Source organism: Ambystoma mexicanum, chromosome 9, assembly GCF_040938575.1.
Source record: "Ambystoma mexicanum isolate Mex_15411 chromosome 9, UKY_AmexF1_1, whole genome shotgun sequence".
NCBI lineage: Eukaryota > Metazoa > Chordata > Amphibia > Caudata > Ambystomatidae > Ambystoma > Ambystoma mexicanum.
Window position 1 is genome coordinate 950,317,341 of NC_090931.1, and position 12,445 is coordinate 950,329,785.

Consider the following 12,445-nt stretch of genomic DNA (forward strand, 5'->3'; position numbering starts at 1 on the left):
TACCTAGTGCTTTTTGATTCACACATGCATATAACAATTACTAACAGTGCATGCTTAATTTAAAGTACTTATATGTTGCTACAGTAATGACAAATCTCTACACAGAAACACACCGCCAAACTCATTTCACAACAAACGCATGTGCATTTATACGTTTAAACTCAACCAAACATTGAATCTTTCCAACCACGCCTATTAACAATATTAACCCCTTCAAATGAAGACAGTGACCATCGCAGATGCAAAGTAAGTACCCTCTACAAACATTTCTAAAATATCAATAAAAAGCACTACTAGTATTATAAATAATGTTAAACTTGTATAATTTCCATTTTCCTATTTTAAAATAATTAATGAATGCTTATTTTTTTTCAGCAAATTTCAAAATGTGAACTCCTCCTTTGTACGCTTGTATGGAGCTAGGTTAGTAAAATTGTCATTATGAAATCTAAATTTAGCAGTGAATGGAAATATTATGTATATATGAACATTGTTAAACAGTAAAAACCTACTCTTTTAGTTATTTAATAATGCTATATCTCAATAAATATTAAATACAAATACAACTGTATGCAGTAGCATACTATTTAGTTGTTCAAAGAGTTCATACGCTTCATAGCTTCAACTGGTGTGTACTCTTCATAACCATGTTAGGGACATTTAATCTTTACCAAGTGTCCTTACAATTGTAACGTGCATGTGGTCACACCTACTGGACGTATAACATTCCAAACGTACAATTATGTAGATTTGTATGAAGTGGTTCAATGACTTTCTATGCTTTAGAACCAAGTTAGTAAAATAGAATGTATGCAAAACTTACTATTTATAGGTTCAACCGGTTTGTAAACATCATACGCTTAACAGCTTTAACAGTGTGTATACGATACAGTACATATAACATTAATAGCGTACAGTATACAAAACATTTAACCAAGACTGAGGATTATATACACGTTAAAAAAAAGAACAGTTTACATTATCACTACGTTCATCGATACATTATGTTACTTTGAAATGCATCCTTATTGGGCACTTCAGCTTTTTAAGTGCGTCCTGTTTTTATCATAATGCATATTTAATAATTACTTATATATGCTTAATGTAATGTTTGTAGAAATGTGTACATTTTATAAGCTTTACAGATTCAAAGGGTGTGTACCCTAAATAGTATGAATTACATTATTGCTTGGTTTTCTGTGCAGAGGGGACCTGGCCTAGCAGTTCAGGCTGGGCTGCTACCTTCGGTGGCGGCAGCTGCTGACTGATTTGCACATGGCTGGTCCCCTTTTGCAATGGCGCAGACGGGCTAAAGAACGGTGGTGTGGAAGGTTGCCCAGAGCAATTGCCAGTGGTTTAGATTCATTTGAAACCCTCCACCCATCACTTTTGTGGTCAATTTGTTTCTCCTTGTGAGAGAAGGTATGCTCAGACGTGGGTCCCTTGCTCGCTGCGCCACAGGGAACCAGGCTGCACCTCACTGAGGAGGTCCAACAAAGCCGAAACATGTCTGGGGTTGCTTGGTTTTCTGTGCAGAGGGGACCTGGCCTAGCAGTTCGGGCTGGGTTGCTACCTTCGGTGGCGGCAGCTGCTGACTGATTTGCACATGGCTGGTCCCCTTTTGCAATGGCGCAGATGGGCTAAAAACGGTGGTGTGGAAGGTTGCCCAAAGCAATTGCCAGTGGTTTAGATTCATTCGAAAACTTCCACCCATCACTTTTGTGGTCAGTTTGTTTCTCCTTGTGAGAGAGGGTATGCCCAGACGTGGGTCTCTTGCTCGCTGCGCCACAGGGAACCAGGCTGCACTTCACTGAGGAGGTCCAACAAGGCCGAAACATGTCTGGGGTTGCTTGGTTTTCTGTGCAGAGGGGACCTGGCCTAGCAGTTCGGGCTGGGCTGCTACCTTCGGTGGCGGCAGCTGCTGACTGATTTGCACATGGCTGGTCCCCTTTTGCAATGGCGCAGACGGGCTAAAAAACGGTGGTGTGGAAGGTTGCCCAGAGCAATTGCCAGTGGTTTAGATTCATTTGAAACCTTCCACCCATCACTTTTGTGGTCAGTTTGTTTCTCCTTGTGAGAGAGGGAAGGCCCAGACGTGGGTCCCTTGCTCGCTGCACCACAGGGAACCAGGCTGCACCTCACTGAGGAGGTCCAACAAGGCCGAAACATGTCTGGGGTTGCTTGGTTTTCTGTGCAGAGGGGACCTGGCCTAGCAGTTTGGGCTGGGCTGCTACCTTCGGTGGCGGCAGCTGCTGACTGATTTGCACATGGCTGGTCCCCTTTTGCAATGGCGCAGACGGGCTAAAAAACGGTGGTGTGGAAGGTTGCCCAGAGCAATTGCCAGTGGTTTAGATTCATTCGAAACCTTCCACCCATCACTTTTGTGGTCAGTTTGTTTCTCCTTGTGAGAGAGGGAAGGCCCAGACGTGGGTCCCTTGCTCGCTGCACCACAGGGAACCAGGCTGCACCTCACTGAGGAGGTCCAACAAGGCCGAAACATGTCTGGGGTTGCTTGGTTTTCTGTGCAGAGGGGACATGGCCTAGCAGTTCGGGCTGGGCTGCTACCTTCGGTGGCAGCAGCTGCTGACTGATTTGCACATGGCTGGTCCCCTTTTGCAATGGCGCAGACGGGCTAGAAAACGGTGGTGTGGAAGGTTGCCCAGAGCAATTGCCAGTGGTTTAGATTCATTCGAAACCTTCCACCCATCACTTTTGTGGTCAACATCATATACTTAACAGCTTTAACAGGTGTGTATGCGATACAGTACATATAACATTAATAGCGTACAGTATACAAAACATTTAACCAAGACTGAGGATTATATACACGTTAAAAAAAAGAACAGTTTACATTATCACTATATTCATCGATACATTATGTTACTTTGAAATGCATCCTTATTGGGCACTTCAGCTTTTTAAGTGCGTCCCGTTTTTATCATAATGCACATTTAATAATTACTTATATATGCTTAATGTAATGTTTGTAGAACTGTGTACATTTCATAAGCTTTACAGATTCAAAGGGTGTGTACCCTAAATAGTATGTATTACATTATTAGCACAGAATTAACAATACATCATAACTACAATAAACATACTGTACATTGTATGAAATTGTAAACTTAACATAATAAGTGTATTAATTGCAAAAGTATGTTATAATGTGTTTCTTTTATTAATTTAAACATTAAAGCATATACTTTTTTGTGTGTATGCATTACATTTAATGCTTCCAACATATTCTATTGATTTTGTGTGTATGCAAGTTAGTAAATGTTTATTAGTACATACTTAATTGTGTACTTTACACATTATTAATTAAACATTTAAATAATCAAATTATAAGATTAGTCAATACATGTTTAATATCTCAAAAGTCATATAACAATTATTAATCAATAATACATTTAACGTGTTTTCCCTATGTCTACAGGAGTGGAACACAAGCGGGATGCTGCCAACAATCAATTGATCATACTTCAAGTTTTGTATGTTTATATGATTTTAAAAAGGTGTTCAGCATAGTTAAATTTCCATGCAGACCTATCCACAATCTGAGATTAGGTAAACAGGATTACAGGTATAAACAAAGTAGACTGTAGCACAAGCATCCAGCAGATAGCGGTATTAAATTGGCTATGCCATTGGCTTTATTCCTTGTTTTCAGTGGTAATTATAAAACATTAAAGTAGTACAAACAAATAGTTATTGTCAAAACTTGAATCTTGCAAGTACAGTGTACAACATATTAAACAAACAAAAAATCACACCTCCTCAGTTTAATACATAGTTGTTCAAACGGAGAATAGTGCATAGCATTATTTCACATAATTGCGAACCAGAACAAATATATAGTTCACTTAGTAGTAATAATACAAACAGAAAAGAGAAATTTTCAAGATAAAAGAAAATGTGTGTCCTCAGAGATGCCCTAATTAGGGTCTAGCAGCAGTCAAATGGTGACCAATCCTAGGTCAACGTCGGGTTTGAGTACCCTAGGTGTAGTCTGGGCTAGCTGGAAGTGGACAGAGTCCTTGGACGTTTCGGCTCCAGTTTGTGGTGCCTTCTTCTGGGCCGTGGATTGTGTCTCCCTGTAAGTAAGAGCACACATTGGAGGAACTATTTAGAAAAATTCAAAAGACCTCAGAGGGTTCCAAATGGAAGGGCAAAAACAACAATGAAAAAGGTAGGTTAAGCTTCCTGGATCAGCAGCACAAACCTTGTGTACGGGTACTGGGATTGAGAAGGGGGCCCGTAAGTGCAGAAAGGTAAGAAAAGACAGCAAATTGCACCAAATGGTGGTCTTCATGCCAGTGTCAGTCAGACTGGGCGGGGCATGTTAAGTGGACCAAGTTACCAGGGATAATCTGTGGGCAAGAAAGGCAAGAGTAGGCAGGCCACCAGGAAGGGAACTCACTGGATGGAGTGGGGAAGGTGCAAGGGGCAGTGGAAGGAAGAACAGCCTGCGTTTTTGTGATAGCTTGCTTACCGCAGGCAAGGTATGGCTGGGTGGGTGATGATTCAGGGCAGTTCTAATTAGCTGTGAGTGGCGCATCATAGCCCTGTGTGCTGGTGCCAGAAGAGTGAATCACGGCTCTGCAGAAAAAAAGGAAAAAGTGGGTGGCTGGAATTAATGTGTGTATATGAAAACAGAATGATATCTGTTATTTAGAGTGCTGGTAGTGTGGCTGGCTAAAAGGACGCTTACCTAGAGCATGCGAAGCTGTGCTCCTGGCGCTGGCAGTGCAAATGCAGCTCTCGGGCAGAGGAGATGCTCGTTACAGTCTGAGAGTACATGTGCAACAAGTTAGTAAACAAAACACTATGGTAGTGCGCATGCGCGATAGCAGTCAGAAAAAGTGTATTGTGTACGCTGCTATGGAAACATAGTCCCAGTCCACATCGCAATTGATCCAGATGGCTGGGAAGCTGTCAGTACAGCGCAGGCTGTGTCTGCAAGTAGGCTGAATCTTGCCTGGTCCCATCTTGAATTTATGAGAGCGAAGGCGTTAGGTTGTAAAAAGAATGGCTGTGGATGAGAGACACGTGTCGCTCTACTTCAATCATCCTCACAAGTACAAAGACTCTAAGGAGAGCCTAATTGTTTGAAAACATGTTGTTGGCAACCATGCATATAAGCAGGGTGGATGGCTAGGAAAAGAGGGTGCACTGTGGGCAAAGGGGGCAGAACCTCATGGTGAGTGCAGGTCATTCTAACTAGGATCTGGCATCTAAATCTAAGCAGTGCGAATACACATTACGCTAAACTGCATGCTCAAGAGAACAAAGTCTCTAAAGGTAATACAAGTAGTTGAGGCATGTAAATGGAAGCCATATATCTGACCAGAGATGGCATAGTTCATACAAAGGGCACTGGCCTAGTAAGCAGTACCTCTCTGTAGGTGCAGGCTGGGGGCTAAGAAAGGCCTGGTCCGGTGTGCTCAAAGGGATGTGTCCTGTGCATCGTCATTCAAAAGACAGGGAAATGAATCACTTGGTGCTGAGGGCTGCAGGGGGCAAGGAAGGGGAAGCTCGGGCGGCCTCTGGCTGTAATACATAAAAACTGGAAATAGTAATTATTAGAGTATATGATTTTGAAGTAAGCGTACTTCTGTTCAAAGGGCTGTGGCCAAGAAGGCTGACCCTCTCGGTGAGTGCAGTCTGCAAAAACCTGGTATTTTATAGACAAGGAATTATAGATTGGATTAGGCTGGGTAATGGAAGTGCTGGTTGAGGCCACTCACTACTGATATTGAGTAGGAGGGGAAGGTAGAACAGAATACGGTGGCTGAGGTCCTCAGCCATAGGGGCCCACTGGTTTGGCTTTGTTCAGGCCCATTGAGATGGATTGGAGATTCAACATCCATCAGGCTTCCTTGTAGTTCAGTGTGTTACTGGTATTGGTGTTGTCCTGTACTTTGTCTAGAACCCACCATTTGAAAATTCATTCTGGTTATGTTGATGTTCTATGAAGTGGGGAACCAATTGGGCGGAGAAGGTCCTACAACGGATTCTGGAGCGGTGTTCTCCAGTGCGTTTGTTCACTGGTCTTTTAGTTTGGCCTGGATACCTCAGCCTACAGGGACATTCAATTGCATAAATCACATTGGGGGTCTTACACTTTTAAAAGTGGCGGATGTTTCAGTCTTTGCCTGCTATTTTGAAGGATTTAATTTTGCATGTGAACCTACAAACCGAGCAGGTGCCACAGGGGTGGTGGGTGGCCGGACAGATCCCTGAGATTCCACAATCCGGATCTTGAGGTCTTCTTTGGCAGTCTGGCATGCGTCAAGCATTCGCTGAAGATATGTGCACAAACAACTGTATTTAGAGTTAACAAAATAACCACAAATATACATCTATTTAAGGTTTAAAAAAATTGTTTATTAAAGCACAAATTTAATTAAAATTGACATGGCCCTGTTTTACTAAAGAAAATAAGTAGCGTAAGTCAAACTTATGCCAAAAAGAAGGCATAAAAAACATGGGGGTAACTTACAGCGATATACAACTACACTGGAAGAATGAACTCAAGAAAATGAGCGGGTGGAAGTCACACCAAATGGAATATATTCAAAATCCATCCGGAATACATAAAACATCACATATTAGCCAATTAAATTACCAAAAATAATCCACAACCACCATGATCAACATTAAGCGACCCAAGATGAGAATGGACTCACAAAAGTTAACATACGTCCCGTACTACACCATATAACAAATCAAACACACATATCTGGAAAATGCACCTACACCCCCATGCTAAACACAGACACAGTACCACCAAACAATACACACTGGAACACAGCACACAAACACAGCTGCAGAGCATCCAACACAACCACAGATAAATCAACCTATACAGCCATGATGCACACCAGCACAGACATTATGATGCCACATGTTGTGTTGTAAAGGCACACAGCGCCACTTCATGGATTCCATCACAGGAAATGTATCCCTGTGACTTGGCGAGAGTGCTCTACACCCAGGCATGTGAGGATGCTGCCACAGCTGCCACTTGCGCACCACAGCCGAGGAGAAGAGAGAAGGAGCAGGTCTTCCGTACAGAGGATCACGCTCTTCGGCTTGGGTGGCACAAATGTATTGCTTCCCTCTGCATGTCATCATGGACATTTGCAGCAATGGGAGGGTGATTTGAACCCGCCCACTGCATGCTCAAATGCTATCAGGGCACATGTAAAGCTCCTTGCCGCCCTGCCTTTCTTCACCAGTGGTTCCTTTCAGGTGACCAGTGACATAATTGAAGGCACATCCCGGGTCACACAAACACACCAACTGCACTAGGTAGTGGCATTCATCACATCACACAGCCGACTGCATGTCTGCCCAGGATGAATGCAGAAAGGTTGAACACCAATTATATGCGGGGCAGTGATTGTCCATGTTCATTGGGGCCATAGACTGAACCCATGTCGCACTATGTCCCCCTGAGGCTAATGCATGCATCTACTGCAACCGGCACCACTGGGACTCCATCATGTTGGCGCCCAGCCTGAATATCTCTAGCTGTATGACGTTGCCAGTGGTGTTAATGGAGACTCCAGAGAGTATCCGCTGTATAGAGTGCCCTGCCTCGGTAGATACGTGGCCCAGAGCTGCCAATGTCTGGACCATCAGCCACTGCTGCTTGAGGAAAACACTCTTCCAGTCTGGGTGCTCCACCTTTGATGGTCCTGCAGGCTGTGGCAGTGCTTGTGCAGCCTGATGGTGGGGGTCAGCAGCAGCAGCAGCTCAGCCCTATATATCCTCAGGTGCTTCCTGGGAGAGGCACCCTGTTGGGAGTGCGGGTGCAGGGACGTTATGTGCATAGACTCTCCACTGCGGGGTACAATCTTCATCTTCCTCTGCCTGCATGAGGGGCATGCTGTCCTCGACAAGCACCTCTAGGCTTGCCATCTCTGCTTTAGGTGCGACTCGGAGGCCCACGCACCTGTATCCCAATGATTATTCTGTGGGTGTGCTCCAGGCAGGCAGGTGTGGAAGGTGTTGTCATCTGTCCTCACTGCTGTCAGAGCATTCCTCAGGGTCCCCTTCCTCCATAGAGATGGTAGAAAGTGGAAAGAAAAAGACATATGTCAGTCCATCACATACTAACGATTCGTGCACATAAGTAAAATAACTGTTGCGACCTGTTGCAATATATTGGCATGCTTCTTGCGCTCACGAATGTTCCCATTGAACTGTCCACCCACTGCTGTCGAATATGTGCGATTAAACCCCATAGACACATTGTTGCTTCTATTGGTGATGAGTGGTGGATGTGAAGGCAACATGGGGATGTGTCAGGTGTTTCTGTGTTTGTTTGTTTGTTTGTTTGTTTATTCACTTATAATGCGCACCAAACCCGAAGGTAGCCGGGCGCAGCAGTACAGAAAATGCGAAGCTTAGGTTGCAGGGTGGGGTCATGGGAATACATACACTGTATAAATACAAAGTACAAATAATAGAATGCAAAATATCACAGGAAGGCAGCAATTGCGGTTTACATGCCGAATAGATACAAAATATGATCAAGAGAGTCTATGTACAAGAGAGTGGGACCATAAAGATCATGATGAAATGTATGTTCTAGGGTGGGGTGAAGGATAAGTGGGCGCCAATAGGCTATTCATTGGCAGTCCTTAGCAAATTAATGTAGTTGATTCTGAATTTAGGGAAGGGCTGTGCCTCGCGTAGAGGATTAGGCAATGAGTTCCATAATTGAGCTGCTTGCACCGGGAAGCTACTACCCCCCGCCTTAGATAACCTGAATCTAGGAATGATGAGGCTGTTGGCATTTGCAGTTCTGGCAGGGCGCGAGTGATTTCTTTTTGTGAGTTTATTGCGGAGATAGCTTGGTGCTGCATTGTTCAAGGCTTTATGAACCAGGGATGCTACTTTGAGGTGGATTTTGTTTTGGGAGGATAACCAGTTGTTTAGACGTCTGATGTTTGAAATATGTGATCTTTTGGGTACACCAAGGGCGGCTCGTAGGGCATTGTTTTGAAGAATTTGAAGTCGGTGGGTAATGGATTTGTTTGCTCCGATGTAGAGGGCATTACAATAATCAATCCTCGAAAGGATTAATGCTCTTGCTAGGATAAGGCAATTGTTATCGGAGAGAAAATGCTTGCCTGCTCTAATGAGCTTGCATGTGTAGGCGGTGGCAGATGCCAAAAACTTCACCTGCTTATCAAAAGAGAGGGTGGCATCCAGATAGAAGCCAAGTGTCTTAACATCTTTGGAAACCTTGATAATGTTCCCATCAATTTCAAATGAGGTATAGTCCTGACTGAGTTTCTTCATGTTAGAATGTGTCCCTAGGATGAGCAACTCTGTTTTGTCATCGTTCAGGCATAGACCGTGGGTTGCCATCCATGCCTGGACGATGATATACACCCTATTCACCAAGGCCAAATCCTTGTTGTAGTCCCCGGAAAGTGGGAGGAGAATCTGGGTATCATCTGCATAGTTGGTGTAGGTGATACCAAGATGGTCCAGATCATCAAAAAGGGGCTTAGTGAATATGTTGTAGAGAGTCGGGGAGACGCATGAGCCCTGAGGGACTCCACATCGGATGGGGATTGGGTCCGCCGCTGCCGAAGGGGAGAACACCCTCATGGTCCTATCACTGAGGAAGGATTCAATCCAAGATATGGCCTCCTTGGAAAAGTGTGCAGCAGAGTCTAAATGGCTGCAAAGTACTCCATGGTCTACAAGGTCGAAAGCCGCCGAGAGGTCCAGCAACAAGAGGAGAGCCATTTTACCTTTATCTCTTATTTCATCTATTTGTGCCTTTAGGTCGATCAGGGCAGTCTCTGTACCATGTTGTGGACGGAATCCTGATTGGCGCTCTCCTAAGAGTTTATGTTGTTCCAGGAAACTTTGGATTTGATTGTAGGCGATCTTATCCAAGATTTTGAGCAGGAAGGGGACTGTTGTAATGGGGCGGTAGTTTGTGGGTATAAGAGGGTCTAGCGTTTGCTTTTTAAGCAATGGTAGTACCCAGGATTGTTTTAAATTGGTGGGTACCGTGCCGGACGTGAAAGAAGAGTTGACAAGTTTGGCAATAAACGGGGAGAGATCTCTAGCTGCGTCTTTTATAAGCTGGGCAGGGCAAGAATCACCCTGGCAGTTAGACGGCTTAAGAGAGAGGATGACTTTCTCCACATCGAGAATCGATGTTTTGGAAAACATGAACCGTGTGGCTATGTCCTGGGTCTTTGGGGTAGGGTCTGTAGTGAGGTTGTTAGGCTTGGACTGATGAGTAAGGGAAGCTTTCTTTTTAGTTATTTTCGTTTGGAGTAGAGAGATTTTATTGGATAAGGCTAGCTGAATGTTGGAGCACCAGGTTTTGTCTTTGGTGCATGTATCCGGGATGGGGATGGGTGACTCTAGTTCTTTGAGGATGGAGAATAGTTCCCTCATGCTTGAATTGGCGTTGGAGATCCGCTTATTAAAGGAGTTCTGTTTGGCCAGATAGATTTCTTTTTTATATTGGGAGGAGATTTCTGTTAGTTTCATTTTATGGTCTACTGAAGGGGTGAGCCTCCATGCTGTTTCGCAGCTCCTCTTAAGTAGTCGCAAATCCTTTAGTTCGGGGGTAAACCATTTATTTAGGTGAGATTTGGGTTTACTTTTTCTGAGTTTCAAGGGTGCGATGTTGTCAAGGGTAGTTAGCATGATTTTGTTGTACTCGTTGACTAGTGTTTCTGGGTCTAGATGATCTGCTAATCCGTTAAGTGTAGGTAGAATGGCCGGGATCACTTTGTCTCTGGTGATGCTCTTTTTGTTTCTTGTTGGGCAAGGCGGGGCCATGATGGAGGCTGGTGGAGGTGGTCTGGAGGTAGATAGTTCAAATGACAGGAAGAAGTGGTCTGTCCAAGGTTGAGGGATAATAGCTTTGATGTTGGCAGTGCAATTATAGTCTACTAGCCAATCAAGGATTCTTCCCTTATTATGTGTAGGTTCAAGAGTTTTTTGCGTCATGCCCAAATTTGAGAGGGCATTGGCAATGATGGTAGCATTTTTATCTGAAGGGTCATTGAAGCCCAGATTGAAGTCCCCTAGGACAAGTAGTTGTGAAGAGGTTTTAAGGTTGTTGGAGAGTGAATTATGGAGATCCTCCTCGAAGGTCCCTAAGGGACCCGGTGGTCTGTAGATGAGGTGGATCGTCAAAGTTTGGGAGCTAGCTAGTGGAAGTTTGATAGTAAGTGATTCACATGAGTCAGTTGCTATTGTAGGTGAGGTTCTCATATCTAAGCTAGTCTTTGCGATGATGGCAATGCCACCGCCGCGCGTGTTGGTTCTATCTTGCCTGAATATCGTAAAGTCTTCTGGGATGGCTAGGGAGAGTAGGGGTCCTGCTGCGTTGTGCAGCCAGGATTCGGTGATGGCGATGAAGTCCAGATTGTTGAGCACTATCAGATCACAGATATCTGTGGCATGTGCTATCAGTGATCTTGCATTTATTAGTCCTCCTTTGAGTAGGTGGTTTGATGGATGAGGTGGTACAGTTTTGGTCTGGGTAGTGGGAGGAAGTCTCCTGTTTTTTCGGGGGACGTTGGTGTTGGGCTTCTGGGTATTGGATCTTTTATTGTTAGGAGGTAGGGTTCTAGTTAGAGGCTCATAAAGTTTCGAGAGTCTAGCTCTGAGCCTAGTGTTTCGACAGAGTAGACTACATGGGTTGCTGGGAAACTCGGATAAGGGATTCAGATCCGGGTGTTCCATACTGGTGTCAGTAGAGAGGGTGGTCATGGTGGAATTTAGAGGTCTTGTGAGCATAGTAGGGGGGCTACTGTCCTCTCTATGGTGGAAGATAATTGCAGATGGGTACAATAGCAGGCTGCAAAGTGTGATACTCATGATGTGGAGCTGGATACACCGGGCACGGTGGGCATAGATCAGCATAGGCAATGGCTAAGTTGACTAAATTGCACAAGGCACAGTGGGCATAGTTAGCATAGGCAATGACTGAGTTGACTAAATTGCAAAAGTGTGATATTCATGATGTGGAGCTGGATACACCGGGCACGGTGGGCATAGATCAGCATAGGCAATGGCTAAGTTGACTAAATTGCACAAGGCACAGTGGGCATAGTTAGCATAGGCAATGGCTAAGTTGACCAAATTGCACAAGGCACAGTGGGCATAGATCAGCATAGGCAATGGCTAAGTTGACTAAATTGCACAAGGCACAGTGGGCATAGATCAGCATAGGCAATGGCTAAGTTGACTAAATTGCACAAGGCACAGTGGGCATAGATCAGCATAGGCAGTGGCTAAATTGACTAAATTGCACAGGCAATGGCAATGACTAAATTGACTAAATTGCACAGGCAATAGCATTGACTAAATTGACTAAATTGCACAGGCAATAGCATTGACTAAATTGACTAAATTGCACAGGCAATAGCATTGACTAAATTGACTAAAT